The sequence below is a fragment of the Neovison vison genome, chromosome X (genome assembly GCF_020171115.1).
Source record: "Neovison vison isolate M4711 chromosome X, ASM_NN_V1, whole genome shotgun sequence".
Lineage (NCBI taxonomy): Eukaryota > Metazoa > Chordata > Mammalia > Carnivora > Mustelidae > Neogale > Neogale vison.
Window position 1 is genome coordinate 44,250,333 of NC_058105.1, and position 16,404 is coordinate 44,266,736.

The 16,404-nt window shown below is 38.3% G+C and overlaps 1 long non-coding RNA gene across 4 annotated transcripts in view; it reads left to right on the forward strand.

Annotated features, from left to right (window-relative positions):
• Positions 1–16,404, forward strand: part of LOC122897044 — a 53,590-nt gene that overhangs the window by 17,042 nt on the left and 20,144 nt on the right. For all 4 annotated transcript variants that reach the window (XR_006382457.1, XR_006382459.1, XR_006382460.1 and 1 more), the window contains exons 4-6: positions 5,620–5,771; positions 9,910–9,975; positions 15,477–15,617. This is a non-coding gene — a long non-coding RNA (uncharacterized LOC122897044). The remainder of the gene's footprint in view (positions 1–5,619; positions 5,772–9,909; positions 9,976–15,476; positions 15,618–16,404) is intronic.

A 16,404-nucleotide genomic window follows, 5' to 3' on the forward strand; every position in this document is an offset into this window, starting at 1 on the left:
CTACATCTGTATCTTTGGGGTAAATACCCAGGAGTGCAATTGCAGGGTCATAGGGAAGTTCTATTTTTAATTTCTTGAGGAATCTCCACATTGTTCTCCAAAGAGGCTGCACCAACTTGTATTCCCACCAACAGTGTAAGAGGGTTCCCCTTTCTCCACATCCTCTCCAACACATGTTGTTTCCTGTTTTGTTAATTTTGGCCATTCTAACTGGTGTAAGGTGATATCTCAATGTGGTTTTAATTTGAATCTCCCTGAGGGCTAATGATGATGATTAATTGAAGAAGACACAAAAAGATGGAAGACCATTCCATGCTCTTGGATCGGAAGATTAAACATGGTTAAAATGTCTATACTGCCTAGACCAATCTATACTTTTAATGCCATTCCTATCAAAATTCCACCGATATTCTTCAAAGAGCTGGAGCAAATAATCCTAAAATTTGTATGGAATCAGAAGAGACCCCGAATTGCTAAGGAAATGTTGAAAAACAAAAATAATGCTGGAGGCATCACGTTACCCGATTTCAAGCTTTACTACAAAGCTGTGACCACCAAGACAGCATGGTACTGGCATAAAAACAGACACATAGACCAGTGGAACAGAGTAGAGAGCCCAGATATGGACCCTCAACTCTATGGTCAAATAATCTTCGACAAAACAGGAAAAAATATACAGTAGAAAAAAGACAGTCTCTTCAATAAATGGTGCTGGGAAAACTGGACAGCTATATGTAGAATGATACTCGACCATTCTCTTACACCGTACACAAAGATAAACTCAAAATGGATAAAAGACCTCAACGTGAGACAGGAATCCATCAGAATCCTAGAGGAGAACATAGGCAGTAATCTCTTCGATATCAGCCACAGCAACTTCTTTCAAGATACGTCTCCAAAGGCAAAGGAAACAAAAGCGAAAATAAACTTCTGGGACTTCATCAAAATCAAAAGCTTCTGCACAGCAAAGGAAACAGTCAAGAAAACAAAGAGGCAACCCACGGAATGGGAGAAGATATTTGCAAATGACAGTACAGACAAAAAGTTGATATCCAGGATCTATAATGAACTCCTCAAATTCAATACACACGAAACAGGCAAATGTATCAAAAAATGGGCAGAAGATATGAACAGACACTTCTCCAATCAAGACATACAAATGGCTATTAGACACATGAAAAAATGTTCATCATCATTAGCCCTCAGTTATTGTGGTTTTTCGCTCCTAGCTGACTTTTCTTTATAGAGAAATTTAATGGTGGTGGTGAGTTGGTGCCATCTTGTGACAAAAAGCTGAACTGCAGCTTGAACTTGGCAGAGCAGGAAGGTGGGAGGGAGGGGCTGTGGCCCCAAACCAACCGACAGAGCCTTCTGGAAGTCAGGTGGAAAGGGGACATTTCCAGGGTATGGTTATTAAGGACCTTTGGACAGAAAGTGTAGTTTCCCATGTTGAAGAAAAAGCTCTATGTGAGTGGAGGCAAAAGATCCTTCTATTTTATTTTGTTTAAAGATTTTATTTATTTGACAGAGAGAGCGTGAGTACACAAGCAGGGGGAGAGGCAGGCAGAGGGAGAGGGAGAAGCAGGCTCCCCACTGAGCAAGGAGCCTGACTCAGAACTCGATCCCAGGACCTTGGGATTATGACCTGAGCTGAAGGCAGATGCTTAACCCACTGAGCCACCGAGGCACCCCTAAAAGATCCTTCTAATTTTTATTTTATTGGCCCATGAATTGGCAAAAAGGTTAATGTAACAATAGAAAATAGTGACATAAGCTCAATTACATTTAAAAAACTAAAGTATGACTAAAGCAACATTTCAAATCTGTGGAGGTATAATGGATGATTAAGAAGTGGTATTGAGATAGCTAGGTAACCAAAAGGTTAAAAAATAAATAGGGGCCCATTTTTCTATCTTGAAACAGCAGGATAGATTCCAAACAATTCTGAATGCAATGTAAAAAGAAGAGAAAATCCATACAAGTATTAGAAGAAAACATAGGTGAATTATTCTATAACCCATGTGGAAGAAAGTTTCCTCAATATAAATCAGTATCCAGGAGCATTAAAGAAAAAGATTGATATATTTGACAATATAAAAATAAAAATGACAACTCTGCATGGCAAAAACATGCTAGCTAGCCATTTAAGGACACTGGAAGAAACATTTGCTGCTAACATCTTTAACAAAGCATTGATATCCCCCCTATGTAAATGCTTATCAATATAGAGGCATGAAAAAACAGTGCTATCAAAGACATGAAAGAAATTAACAGTTAACAGAAAACAAGTTGTTTTTAAATGTATGAAAAGTTGCCTTTAAATGTATGAAGAGTTTCCAGCTTGCTTTAATTAAGAGAGATGCAATTAAAACTACACTAAGAAATTGTTTCTTTAACTGTTAGATTGGCAAAGATCCAAATATTTGTCAATATATTCAGTTGGTGAGAATGTGGAAAAATATGTCCTTTCACTCCCTGCTTACGGAGGTGCAAAATGGTATAATTGCTGGAGTAGGCTTAATAGTGGTCCCCAAAGATACTAGGTCCTAATTCCTGGAACCTGTAAATATTGCTTATATGGAATATGCTTATAGAGTATCCCCAAAGATACTAGGTCCTAATCCCTGGAACCTGTAAATATTGCTTATATGGAAAATTCTTTGCAGATGTGATTAAGTTGATGCTTTTAGGTATAATCATAATATATATATGTATATATACATATATATATATATGGCTGTTCACTGTGGCACTATCTGAATAGCAAGAGAATGGGAACAACCTAATGGTAGAGTTATTCTGGATTATCAAAATAGGTCCTAAATGCAAACCCAAGTGTCTTCATAAGAGAGACAGAGGGAGAGTTGACATAGACAGAAGAAGAAAGACAGTGTGACCAAGGATATAGAGGCTGGAGTCATGAAGCCATAGCCTGAGACTGTTGGTAGATATCGAAAGCTGGAAGAGGCAGGGAAGCTTCCCTAGAGTCTCCAGGAGTGAAGCACTGCTAATACATTGATTTTGGCCCCATAAAACTAATTTTGGACTTTTAGCCTCCAACCTGTGAGATAATATTTCCATTTAATGACACTGAGTATGTGGTAATTTTTTTAGTAACTATAGGGAACTAATCATTACAGTGGGGAAATTGAAAGTATCTTGCAATTTTATATATGACCTTACTTTTTGACTCAGAAATCCTATTTCCAGAATTGTCCTAAAGATATACTGGCAATGACACAAAAAGATTTTTAATAGGGGTATAATAATAAATATAGATACAGATACTCACTCTGGTACTATTTGAATAGCAAAAGAATGGGAATAACTTTATACATCAGTTGTGTAATGGATGAATAAACTATCACACAGTCACACAAGGTATACACAAAGTACATTGTAAAAAGACTGATGAAAATCTCCACATAGGACTGTGGAGGGATCTCCAGAATATAATGTTAAATGAAAAAGTCAGTGTATTCAAAGTTATAAATTGCATGGTACTTTTTATCTAGGAAAGGGGGAATGCAAATGTAAAAATGTTTTACTTGTATTAAAAGTAAAAGGACTTCTCTTTTGGGGACCAGAGGGAGTAGATACACTCCCTGTTACTCCCACTGGCAGCTGAAATCTCTGGGTATTACATGGGCAACAAATACAAGACTCTGAAAGGTGGAGAGGAAAAAGACAGACTGTCTTGGGACTTTGGAACCTAAGTAATGATACACAGTGAATTCTCTTGGTTGTATTTTGCCTTGTATATGCCAGACTGGGTGCTAGAGGAATAGGGAACTAAAAAAATGCCAATAGGAAAAGATGAGAAGAACCCCCAGAGAATCTTTTCTCTGGACAAAGAACCAGAAAGGGGGGAACCTAACAAGAAAGATAGTTTTTAGACAACTGCCCAAACACCACAGAATGAAGCATAGCTCCATCTCCACCATGCCAGCAAAGGTTGAGTGGGGAGCATGGATTCCATGCCCACACGATTGTAATTAGGCACCCATCCTTACCCTTGGGGGATATGAGAAAAGACTGTATGTAGAACAGAGACTTCCATTCCAACCTGGGGGAAATGAGCACCCCTCCTCATGGTGTGATCTCAGTGGAGATCACACGGAAGGCAGTAAGGAAGGGTCCTCCCCACCTGCCAGGGTGGTGTCAGTGGAGGCCTGGGGGGGGTAGTGAAATCATACTTCTGCCAAACAGGAACAAGGCATTCCTTCCCTTCCACTACCATGCACAACCACCCCCCCACATGTCAGTGGAGGCTGAGAGGGGGAACCTGGGCTTTTATCTTTTTGCCGTCTGTTTCTGGTTAGGAACACATGCTTGGAGTTGCAAACATCCATGAAGAGAGGATAGCAACACCTCATAGCAAGTTTGCGATGAAGAACTAAATCTACTCAACAGCATGAAGAACCTTTCCCTAGGGCCTGCTTTAACTAAATGCTTCATAAATATTAGATGTCTGTACCCCCCCCCAATCAGATAACTCCTGTATCTCCTTTATCTGCCACTCAGATAGGGCCCTGAACCTGGACACAAGTCAGAATCACCTTGGAATCCTTTTCTAAACCCTCATCTGAAACTCTCTGGTTGGGAGAAATGGGACTTCCATCTCAAAGGCCGTTTAAGTTATTCATCTGTCATAACATGGGCCTTAGGAAACAGATATGCCCATTTGACATAACGTTGTATGTGAGACTCCATTTTCCCTTCATTCCTCCAATACCAGCTTATTATTGCTAATATGGTTGCTCATTTCCCTGAACTTGCTCCATTGGAGGGGTGATCACAGGCAGCTAGTAGTGGTGGTCTGAAGAGTGAAGGTGGTTTGCTTTTGGTGAAAGGGGACCTAGCGTTGTATTAGGCACTTAGTTACTCCAATAAAACACAGTGATTGCTGGATCTGTCTCTCCCTGTATAGCTCTTCATGGTGGGTGGCCCAGCTCATATCAGGTGCCTGAAGGAGGCAGGTTCTGAGGATGTGTCCGGATGGCTTCTACTCCAGCAGTCCTCAGGAGAGCCCATCACCTTACATCCCTGGTGGAATATGGTACCTGGCTAAAGAGAGTGCATAGATCTGAAAAAAGCATGTTGTGGAACAGCTCCTTTGAGGTTCATAAACTAGCCTAAAAGTAGAGAAGCTGCTTTGATCTCATCATGGGAGAAGAGGTTTAGCAAGTGGAATTTTATTTCATCAGCAGCTATAGCCTGTGTAGTAAGCCCTTGAGGCTCATCTTAGAGAGACTTTTCTTCCCTAAAAACAATGAATCATCCAGTTTAGGAAGAAACTTACTTGGTCTTAAACATACATTTAATATACATTAACATACATACACCTAAATTGTTCTGTGTAAATAATCAGCGATTCTCATGTCTTTCAGATGGGTATGGAAATGTGCATTTGTTAGATCTTCCTAGTAATATGACATTGTAACATATTTTTCTCTGGTGCCCATGATATTTTCCTATTATATAATGAAATGTTTTAAAGAGCCAGAAAATTTCCAAGTGTTAGTTAAAGATATCAGTGACAAGGAATTATTATTATTACTGTTATTATATTATTATTGTTATTATTATTATTTTAAAGATTTTATCCACTTGTTTCAGAGAGAGAGAGAGCAAGGGGAGTAGCAGAGGGAGAGGGACAAACAGACTCCTCACTGAGTGCAGAGCCCAACGTGGAACTCGAACCAAGGACCCTAAGACCAGGACCACAGCTGAAACCAAGAGACAGACTCTCAACCAACTGAGCCACCCAGGTACCCCTAGAACTTAACATAAAAAAGATAATTATTACCCTAGAGTTTGCCCTCTTATAATGATACTCAGCTACATTCCCTAAAATAACCAGTTACACTTAAATATCATTATGATTATTTTCCTAGAATAGAATATTTTTATTTCCATACTTTAGAAGGATATGGACATCAACTTTCCCTAAGTATTTGGATATATTTCACTAAAATGATTATTTCTATTTTGGTTATATGTAGCACGGACAAATTTGGTAAGACAGTGTGTGGATCTGCTAATGTTATAAGAACACAGTTGTGGAAATCTTCTCCCTGATTTATTTAATTGCATCAGAGAATTTGAATATATAAATATATGTAAAGTACTTTATTGATGTATGATTGACATATAGTACACTGCATATTTAAAGTATATGCTTTGATAAGCTTTGATACATGTATGTACCTGTGAATCTAATACTAATACAGTCAAGATAATGAACATATCCATCACCTTAAAAACATTCTTTGTGCCCCTTGGTAATACCCCCATCTACCTCTCTCCATCCTCTCTCTCTCCACATCACTCTACCCCATTCCCAGGCAACTACTGATCTTCTGTCAGTATGGGTTAGATTTCTTTTCTTACAGTTGTATGTGAATAGAATATTCAGTGTGTATTTTTTGTGTCTTGTTTCTTACAACCTAATTATTTCTAGATTTATCCATTTGTTGCATGTATGGATAGTTCCTCCTTTTTATGATTGACTAATATTCCATTATTCCATTGTACGGATGTATCACAATTTGTTCTGTCCATTTACCTGGTCATGAATATTTGAGTTGTTTCCGATTTGGGGCTCTCCGCATTGGTGGTATAGTGGTGAGCATAGCTGCCTTCCACTTTGGGGCTCTTATAAATAAAGCTGCTATGAATATTTGTATATGAGTCTTCATTTGGACATAACATTTTCTTTCTCTAGGGTAAATACTTAGGAGTACAATGGCTGGGACATATATAGTTGTAAGATTGACATTTTAAGAAACTGGCAAACTGTGTTCCAAAGTGTTGGTACCATTTCTCATTGCCATTAGCAGTGTATGAGAGTTCCATCCTCCACAACCCTGCCAGGACTTGGTATGGTCATGTTTTTTAATGTTGGCTATTCTTAGAAGGGTGTAGTGGTATGTTGTAGTTTTTATTTATATTTCCCTAATGGATTTGAATATTTGAGAAAAGTTTGTTTAGCATCTTTTCAAGTGCTTATTTAACATTTATGTATGTTTTTTAAAAATATTTTATTTATTTATTTGACAGACAGAGATCACAAGTAGGCAGAGAGGCAGGAAGAGAGAGAGAGAGGAGGAAGCAGGCTCCCTGTGGAGCAGAGAGACCTATGCGGGACTCGATCCCAGGACCCTGAGATCATGACCTGAGCCAAAGGCAGAGGCTTAACCCACTGAGCCACCCAGGTGCCCAAACATTTATGTATCTTTTTTTTAATTATTAAATTGATTTATTTATTTCCAGAAAAACAGTATTCATTATTTTTTCACCACAGCCAGTGCTCCATGCAATCCGTGCCCTCTATAATACCCACCACATGGTACCCCAACCTCCCATCCCCCCCGCCACTTCAAACCCCTCAGATTGTTTTTCAGAGTTCATAGTCTCTCATGATTCACCTCCCCTTCCAATTTACCCCAACTCCCTTCTCTCTAACAGTGTCTATTTAAATTTTTTTTGCCCATTTATTTGTTAGAGTAACTGTTTTCTTGTTAATGACCTTTGTGAGAAATTCTGTATTCTGGATACAAGTCCTTTATCAGAGTTCTAATTTACAAATATTTTCTCCTGGTCAGTGGCTTATCTTTTAATTCTCTCAATAGTGTCTTTGGAAGTGTAGAAATTTTTAACTTTGAGGAAGTCCAGTTTATTGATTTGTTCACTTATTAATTATAGTTTCGATTTTGCATCTATGAAATCTTTACCTAACCCAAGGTCATAAGGATTTTTTTCCTTTCTTTTTCTTTTCTTTTTTTTAATTAAGATTTTATTCATTTATTTTACAGGGAGACAGTGGGATCAGGAACATAAGCAGAGGGAGTGGGAGAGGAAGAAGCAGGCTTCCCGCAGAGCAGGGAACCCGACACAGGGCTCCATCCCAGAACCCTGGGATCATGACCTGAGCCAAAGGCAGATGCTTAACGATGGAGCTACCCAGGTGCCCCTCTCATTTGTTTTCTTTTAGAAGTTTTGGGTTTTATATTTAGGTCTATGATCCATTTTGAGTTGATGTTTGTATATGGTAAGATACATGGATGACTGTTTGTGCATATGGATATGCACCTGTCTCAACTCCATTTGTTGAAAGACTGTCCTCTCTCCACTGAATTGCTTTTGCAATTTTGTCAAAAATCAGTTGTTCATATGGGTGTGAACTCTGGACTCTTAATTCTGTTCCTTTGATCTTCTTCCTGTCTACCTCGATGCCAATACCACACTGTTCTGGTTACTGAAGGCTTTATCATAACTCTTGAAATCAGGTAGTTTTGATCTTCCAGCTTTGTTCTTTTTTTAAAAAAAATTTGACCTGAGCCGAAGGCAGCTGCTTAACCAACTGAGCCACCCAGCATCCTGGGATCGAGTCCCACATCGGGCTCCTTGCTCGGCAGGGAGCCTGCTTCTCTCTCTGCCTCTGCCTGCCTCTCTGTCTACTTGTGCTCACTCTCGCTCCTCTCTCTCTCTGACAAATAAATAAATAAAATCTTAAAAAAAAATTTGAGTAGTTGACACACAATGTCACACTAGTTTCAGGTGTACAACATTGTGATTCAAGAAGTTTATACGTTATTCTGTGTTCTTCACAAGTGTAGCTACCATCTGTCCCCATACAAACACTATTACAAAGCTGTTGACTATGCTGTGCCTTTTATTTCTGTGACCTATTCATTCCATAGCGGGAAGCCTGTATTTCCCATTTCCCTTCAGCCATTTTGTCCATCCTCCAAAACCCTCCCCTCTGGCAACCATCAGTTTGTTCTCTGTATTTATAGGTCTGATTCTGCTCTTTGTTTATTCATTTGCTTTTTTAGATTCCACATATGAGTGAAATCATATGGTGTTTGTCTGTCTTAGTCTGACTTGCTTCACTTAGCATAATACCCTCTGGGTCCATCCATGTTGTAAATAGCACAATCTAATTTGTTCTTTTTCAAAGTTGTTCTTATAATCTAGGTCCTTTACATTTCAACATGAATTTTAGAATCAACTTCTTAGTTTCTTAAAAAAAAAATGTGCGCTAAGATTTTTATTAGGATTACAGTGAATCTGTAGATCAGTTTGAGCAGAACAGACATCTTAATAATACTAGTGTTCTGACACATGAAAATGGTATGTCCCTCCATTTAGTTGGATCTTTAATTTCTGTCAGCAGTGTTTTGTACTGTTCAATGTACCTACCTTTACATATAAGTAGAGGGAGGATTCCCAAGTATTTTATACTTTTTGGTACTATCAGCAGTGTTTTGTACTGTTCAATGTACCTACCTTTACATATAAGTAGAGAGATGATTCCTAATTATTTTATACTTTTTGGTACTATCATGAATGATGGTATTTTTTTTAATTTTTACTATTTTTTAAAGATTTTATTTATTTGACAGAAAGAGAGACAGCCAGAGAGAGAACACAAGCAGGCAGAGTGGGAGAGGGAGAGGTCGGCTTCCTGCCAAGCAGAGAGCCTGAAGCGGGGCTCAATTCCAGGACCCTGGGATCATGACCTGAGCTGAAGGCAGACACTTAATGACTGAGCCACCCAGGTGTCCAAATGACACTATCTTTTAATTGCAATTTACACATATATTTTCACTTAACTCTCAGAAGCCAAAATGTTGAAAAATAGCCATCGAGGAATCTTTTTGGTTGAAAGCTCAGGCTACTTCCTCTGCAGTGGAAAAAGTACTTGATGCATAGCATGCATTTGTTTGTATTTTTATATCAGCTTTTAGAGGTTATTGGCAATGTATTGAAACTAGGGAGAAAAATGTTCCAAAGACAGGTCTACAGTTCATCTGAAAAAAATAGTTTAGTAGTTTTCAAGTTTGTATGTGTATTTAGAATTGAATCCATTGAATTGTAGTGTTTTTCTTTTTTACTCCCCAGATATTCCACTATAATGAATTCTTGGGATCTCGAGTGGGGAGAGAAGAGGAAGAAGCATATGTGAATGTGGGTACATATGTATGCACATATGTATATATTACTAAAGCTGCTGGGAATATATTGTCAGGAATACTTGAGGGGTGAATTACTGTGTGTTATGTCAGTCCAGCCCAATTCCTAGCACATGTTAGGAACCAAATCAGGGTGGTTGCTGTTTGTTTTTTTCCTAGCTTTCCCTGGCCAATATGTTTACCATGGTGACTCAGTGACTGCTGTGGGATTTGATGCAGACTGATGCACTCAGATCTATTGCCTGGATCATTTGTTACTATGATAGTTATCAAGTGTTGCTTTCCTTTTTTTTATTTTTTACAAACTAAATGTTATTAATTTCATACCTTATGTAAAACTTTAATCATTTCATTTTATTTTTTTCATCTGATAAGTGTACTCTTTAATCTCCATCTCCTATTTTCTCCACCCACATTGCCTCTGGTAACCATCAAATTGTTCTTTATACTTACAAGTGTATGTCTTGTTTTGTTTTTCTCACTTTTTTCTCCATTTGCTCATTTGTTTCCTTTTTTAAAAAAATTTTATTTATTCATTTGAGAGAGAGACAGAGAGAACACAAGCAGAGGGAGAGGGAGAATAGACTCCCGGCTGAGCTGGAATTTGGGTGTGGGGCTCAATCTCAGTACCTGGCAAACATAACCTGAGCCAAAGAGAGATGCTTAGGTTCCACATATGAGTGAAATCATATGGTGTTTGTCTGTCTTAGTCTGACTTGCTTCACTTAGCATAATACCCTCTGGGTCCATCCATGTTGTAAATAGCACAGTCTAATTTGTTCTTTTTCAAAGTTGTTCTTATAATCTAGGTCCTTTACATTTCAACATGAATTTTAGAATCAACTTCTTAGCTTCTTAAAGACAAAATTTGTGCTAGGATTTTTATTAGGATTACAGTGAATCTGTAGATCAGTTTGAGCAGAACAGACATCTTAATAATACTAGTGTTCTGACACATGAAAATGGTATGTCCCTCCATTTAGTTGGATCTTTAATTTCTGTCAGCAGTGTTCTAGCCACCCAGATGCCCCTCTTTTGTCTCTTAAACTCCACATATCAGTGAAATCCTATGGTATTTGTCTTTCTCTGACTTATTTTGCTCAGTGTTATACTCTGTAGTTGTATCCATGTGGCAAGTGGCAAGATTTCATTCCTTCTTATCCATATACAATATCCATTGTATATGTATGTATATATCGCATCTTCTTTATCTATTCATATGTTGATGGACACTTGGGCTGCTTCCCTAGTTTGGTTATTGTGAATAGTGCTACAGTAAACATAGGGGGTGCATCATTCCTTTGAATTAGTGGAGTTTTTTGTTTTGTTTTGTTTTTCTTTTTAAGTAACCTCCACACCCAACATGGGGCTTGAACTCACAATCCTGAGATTAAGAGTCAGATGATCTACTGACTGAGCCAGCCATGTACCCCTGTTTTTGTATTTTTTTGGTGGAAATAGTCAATAGTGTGATTCCTAGATTGTAGGGTCGTTCTATTTTTAATTTTTTGAGGAAGCTTCATACTGTTTTCCGTAGTGGCTATACCAGTTTGCACTCCTACCAGTAGTGCAGGAAGGTTCCCTTTTCTCCACATCCTCAACAATACTGGTGTCTTCTGTTTTTGATTTTAGGCATTGTGACAGGTGTGAGGTGATAGCTCGTTGTAGTTTTGATTTGCATTTCCTTGATGATGCATGATGTTGAGCATCTTTTCATGTGTCCGTTGGCTATCTGGATGTCTTCTTTGGAGAAATGTCTATTCATGTCTTCTGTCTATTTTTTAATTGTGTTATTTGTTTTTTGGGTCTTAAGTTTTATATGTTCTTTAATATTTTCACACTAACCCTTTATCAGAGATGTCATTTGCAAATATCTTCTCCCATTCCATTGGTTGCCTTTTAGTTTCGCTGATTGTTTGCTTCTTGTTCTGATGTAGTCTTTATAGTTTATTTTTACTTTTGTTTCCCTTGACTCAGGAGACATATCTAGAAAGAAATTGCTATAGCTGATGTCAAAGAAGTTACTGCTTGTGTTCTAGGGTTTTTATGGTGTCAGGTCTCACATTTAGGTCTTTAATTCATTTTAAATTAATTTTTGTGTATGGTGTAAGAAAGTGGTCTAGTTTCATTGTTTTGGATGTTGCTGTCCAGTTTTCCCAACACTATTTGTTGAAGAGCCTGTCTTTTTCCCGTTGGATATTTTTTCCTGCTTTATTGAAGATTGACCGTATAATTGTGGGTTTATTTCTGGGATTTGTATTCTGTTCCTTTGACTTGTGCCAGTACCATACCATGTTTTTTTCTTTTTTATTTTTCAGTAGACTCCATGCCCAACATGGGGCATGAACTCATGACCCTGAGATCAAGAGTCCCACACTCTATTGATGGAGCCAACTAGGTGCTCCTCAATACCATACTGTCTTTTTTTTTTTTTTAAAGATTTTATTTATTTGACAGACAGAGATCACAAGCAGGCAGAGAGGCAGGCAGAGAGAGAGGGGAGGAAGCAGGCTCCCTGCGGAGCAGAGAGCCCAATGCGGGGCTCGATCCCAGGACCCTGGGATCATGACCTGAGGCGAAGGCAGAGGCTTTAACCCACTGAGCCACCCAGGCGCCCCACCATACTGTCTTGATTAGTATAGCTTTGTACTATAGCTTGAGGTCTGGAATTGTGATGCCTCCAGCTTTGCTTTTCATTTTCAAGATTGCTTTGGCTATTTGGGATCTTTTGTGGTTCGATACAAATTTTAGGATTATTTGTTACAGTTCTGTGAAAAATGCTGTTGGTATTTTGATAGGGATTGCATTAAGTGTGTACATTGCTTGGGGTAAAATAAACATTTTAACAATATTTATTCTTCCAATCCATGAACGTAGAATGTATTTCCATTTCTTTGTGTCATCAATTTCTTTCATCAATGTTTCATAGTTTTCAGAGTATAGATCCTTTACCTCTTTGGTTAGGTTTATTTATGGGTATCTTATTGTTTGGGGTATAATTGTAGATGGAATTGTTTTCTTAATTTCTCTTTCTGCTGCTTTGTTTTTGGTGCATAGAAATGAAACATTTCTGTACACTGATTTTGTGTACGGTGACTTTACTGAATTTGTTTTTCAGTTCTAGCAGTTTTTTGGTGGAGTCTTTAGGGTTTTCTATATATAATACCATATCATCTGCAAATGGTGAAAGTTTTACTACCTTCTTGCCTTTGGATGCCTTTTATTTCTTTTTGTTGTCTGATTGCTGTCGCTATGACTTCCAGTACTATGTTAAATAACAGTGGTGAGAGTGGACATCCTTGTCTTGTTCCTGACCTTAGGGGAAAAGCTCTCAGTTTTTCCCATTAAATGTTTTAGCTTTGGGTTTTTCATAGATGGCCTTTACTATGTTGAGGTATGTTTCCTGTAAACTGACTTTGTTGAAGGTTTTTAACATGAATAATACTATATTTTGCCAAATGCTTCTTCTGCATTGGTTGAAATAATCTTATCCTTTCTTTTATTGATATGATGTATCACGTTGATTGATTTATGAATATTGAAGCAGCCTTGCAACCCAGGAATAAATCCCACTTGATTGTGGTAAGTGATTTTTTGAAATGTATTTTTGGGTTTGGTTTGCTAGTATGTGGTTGAGAGTTTTACATCTATTTTTGTCAGAGATACTGGCCTATGTTTTTTTTTTGTTGTCTTTATCTGGTTTCTGATAATGCTTGCCTCATAGATTGAGTTGGGAAGTTTTCCTTCCTTTTTTATGTTTTGGAATAGTTTGAGAAGAATGGATATTAACTCTTCTTTAAATGTTCAGCAGAATTAGCCTGTGAAGCTCTCTGGTCCTGAAGTTTGGTTTTGGGGAGTTTTCTGATTAGTGATTCAATTTTTCTGTTCCAATTTTCTATTTCTTCCTGCTTTACTTTTGGTAGTTTATGTATCTCAAGGAATTTATCCATTTCTTCAAAGTTGTGCAATTTGTTGGCATATAGGTTTTCATAATATTATGTTACAGTTTATATTTTTGTGTTGTTAGTTGTTATTTCTTTTTTTAAAATTTTATTTATTTATTTGAGAGAGAGAGAGAGAGAGATCACAAGTAGGCAGAGAGGCAGGTGTGGACCTCCTTGGGGTGAATTTGGAGGGGAGTGGATCTCTATGCCTCATGGATCTAGATATGTGCTTCTTTCCCCAGACTAGTGAGATTTTCAGCTATTATTTCTTCACATAAAATTTCTGCCCCTTTATCTCTCTTCTTCTGCTGAGATCCTAATAATGAAGATGTTATTACACTTGATGGAGTCACTGAGTTCCCTAAGACCATTCTCAATTTGCATAATTTTCTTTCCTCTCCTTTGTTCAGCTTGGTTATTTTCCATTACTCTGTCTTCCTGGTCATTAATTCACTTGTTCCTCTGCTTTACCTTGCTTGCTATTTATTCAATCAAGTGTATTTTTAATTTTAATTTCTTTTATTGTGCACTTGATCTCTGATTGGTTCTTTTTTATCTCTGTGTAAAGGGTCTTCCTGACGTCCTCTACTCTTTTCTCTGTTTCAGTGAGTATCTTTACGATCATTACTTTAAATTATCTATCAGGCATACGACTTGTACCTGTTTCACTTTGGTCTCTTGTTGTGGTTTGGTCCTGTTCTTTCATTTAGGAGATGTTTCCCTATCTCCTCATTTTGTCTCACTTTCTGTGTGTTTCTGTATGTTAGGAAAGTCTACTAATTCTCTTGTTCTGAATGATAATAGCCTTAAAAAGAAGAGGTCCTGTAGTGCCCTGCAGTGTAGTGTCCCCTGCTCCCCAGGGCCTGGTGCTTCAGCTTGTGTTTCCTGTGTGTATTGTATGTGTTCTGCTATTGAGTCTTGGCCTCTTTTTTCTTCAGTCCAGTAATCTGCAGAGGCTCTCCTTGCTTATTTTGGGTAGCAAGTTGTGCAGTGGTCTGCTTGCTGAAGCTGAGGTCCTGCCATCCGAAGCTTCTTCAGGTTGGCTTCTCTGTTTGTCATTTCCTTAGGGGTCTTTGAGCATGGACTTTTTACTTTCTGAGCTTGAGTATTTCCCTGTCTATAGAAAGAAAGCAACGTTTCCCCTGTTAAAGCAATACTTTGAGGATTTAAAGAAAAAAAGTCTGAAAATAATGACTTATATTGGGTGGCATTTAGTAGGCCCTCTAAATGCTAGTTGCCTCTTCCAACTTGGCCTCCTTAATTCTGTCAATGTGATCCCACCTCTGACATAAACCTCTTAGTATAACTACCAGAGAGAGTACTTGGACATGGAACAGTAAACAGGGATAAGGCCCCATTTCCATGATGTGAGTGCTTCAGTGTCACTTGTGTGTGTGGGAGGGGGCTATGCATCATTGCACAGCTTTCTGTGAACTGAGTGGGCACAGGCAAGCTTGTGCTCACCCTTTCCCCTGTCTTTCATGTGCTTTCCCTTCCTCTCACTTTTTCCTCTATTCCAACTGCTGTCTGATTCCTTGACTTTCCCTTCTAGTAGAACATCAGAGAAAGGTGTGGAGTGTAGGCCCTCCAAACAGGAGCTGATAGAGAAGAACCAAGTATAATGTCCAGTGTGCTAGTCAGTTTCCTGGAGCAAGAATGAAGACATCGGGTTCCCATCATTGGGAAACGTTAGGTAAGTCACTACCCTTCCACCAGCCTCATCTATACTTTAGTAAAGTGATACCCAATTCCTCCCCCTACACAGGAATACTGTTGGGTTTAAGTGTGATTTTATGTGGGGAAGCAATCTGTGGTCATAGGTAGGAGGGAAGGACCAGTGCCCCCTTTGAGTAATTATATTAATGGAGATGCCCTTCATATCACATAATCTGCATGGTATGCATTAATGTTACACAAATATCAGATGTTTAGGTCAGGATTTTGCCAAGTGTGGTTCATGGACCACTTCATCAAAATTGTCAGGGAGTGTTGGTGGAAACTGAAGATTCCTGGGCTCACCCTAGGTCTGCTGTATCCCAAACAAGGAGGTAGGTGGGAAGGGTTTAAATTTTGAATAATTTGGTTCAAATAGTTGGTTCTGGCTCATTCCAATTTGAAAAGAACTCTGGATTTACAACAAAAAGTTCTTAAAATTTTGAATCTTTGGCATCTAATTTCTTTGTCAAATATCTGTGTCTGCTCCTGTGTGTCAAATAGGTAATAATTCCTTCATTTAGGTCATACATTTTTAGTGATTTATATGTGAGGCCTTAAACTAGGTACTGGGAATATAGCACAGAGAACAAGATAGGCAGAGTCTCTGGAGCTTTCATTCAGATTCGGGAAAACTGGCAATAAGCTGTTAGATCATAAGTGGGTCAGTTCCATATGGGCTTTAGGAAGGTAAACACATACACAGAAGAGAAAATGATGGGTCAGGGATTACTTAGATTGGGCTGTCCATAAAGTTCTTTCTCAGG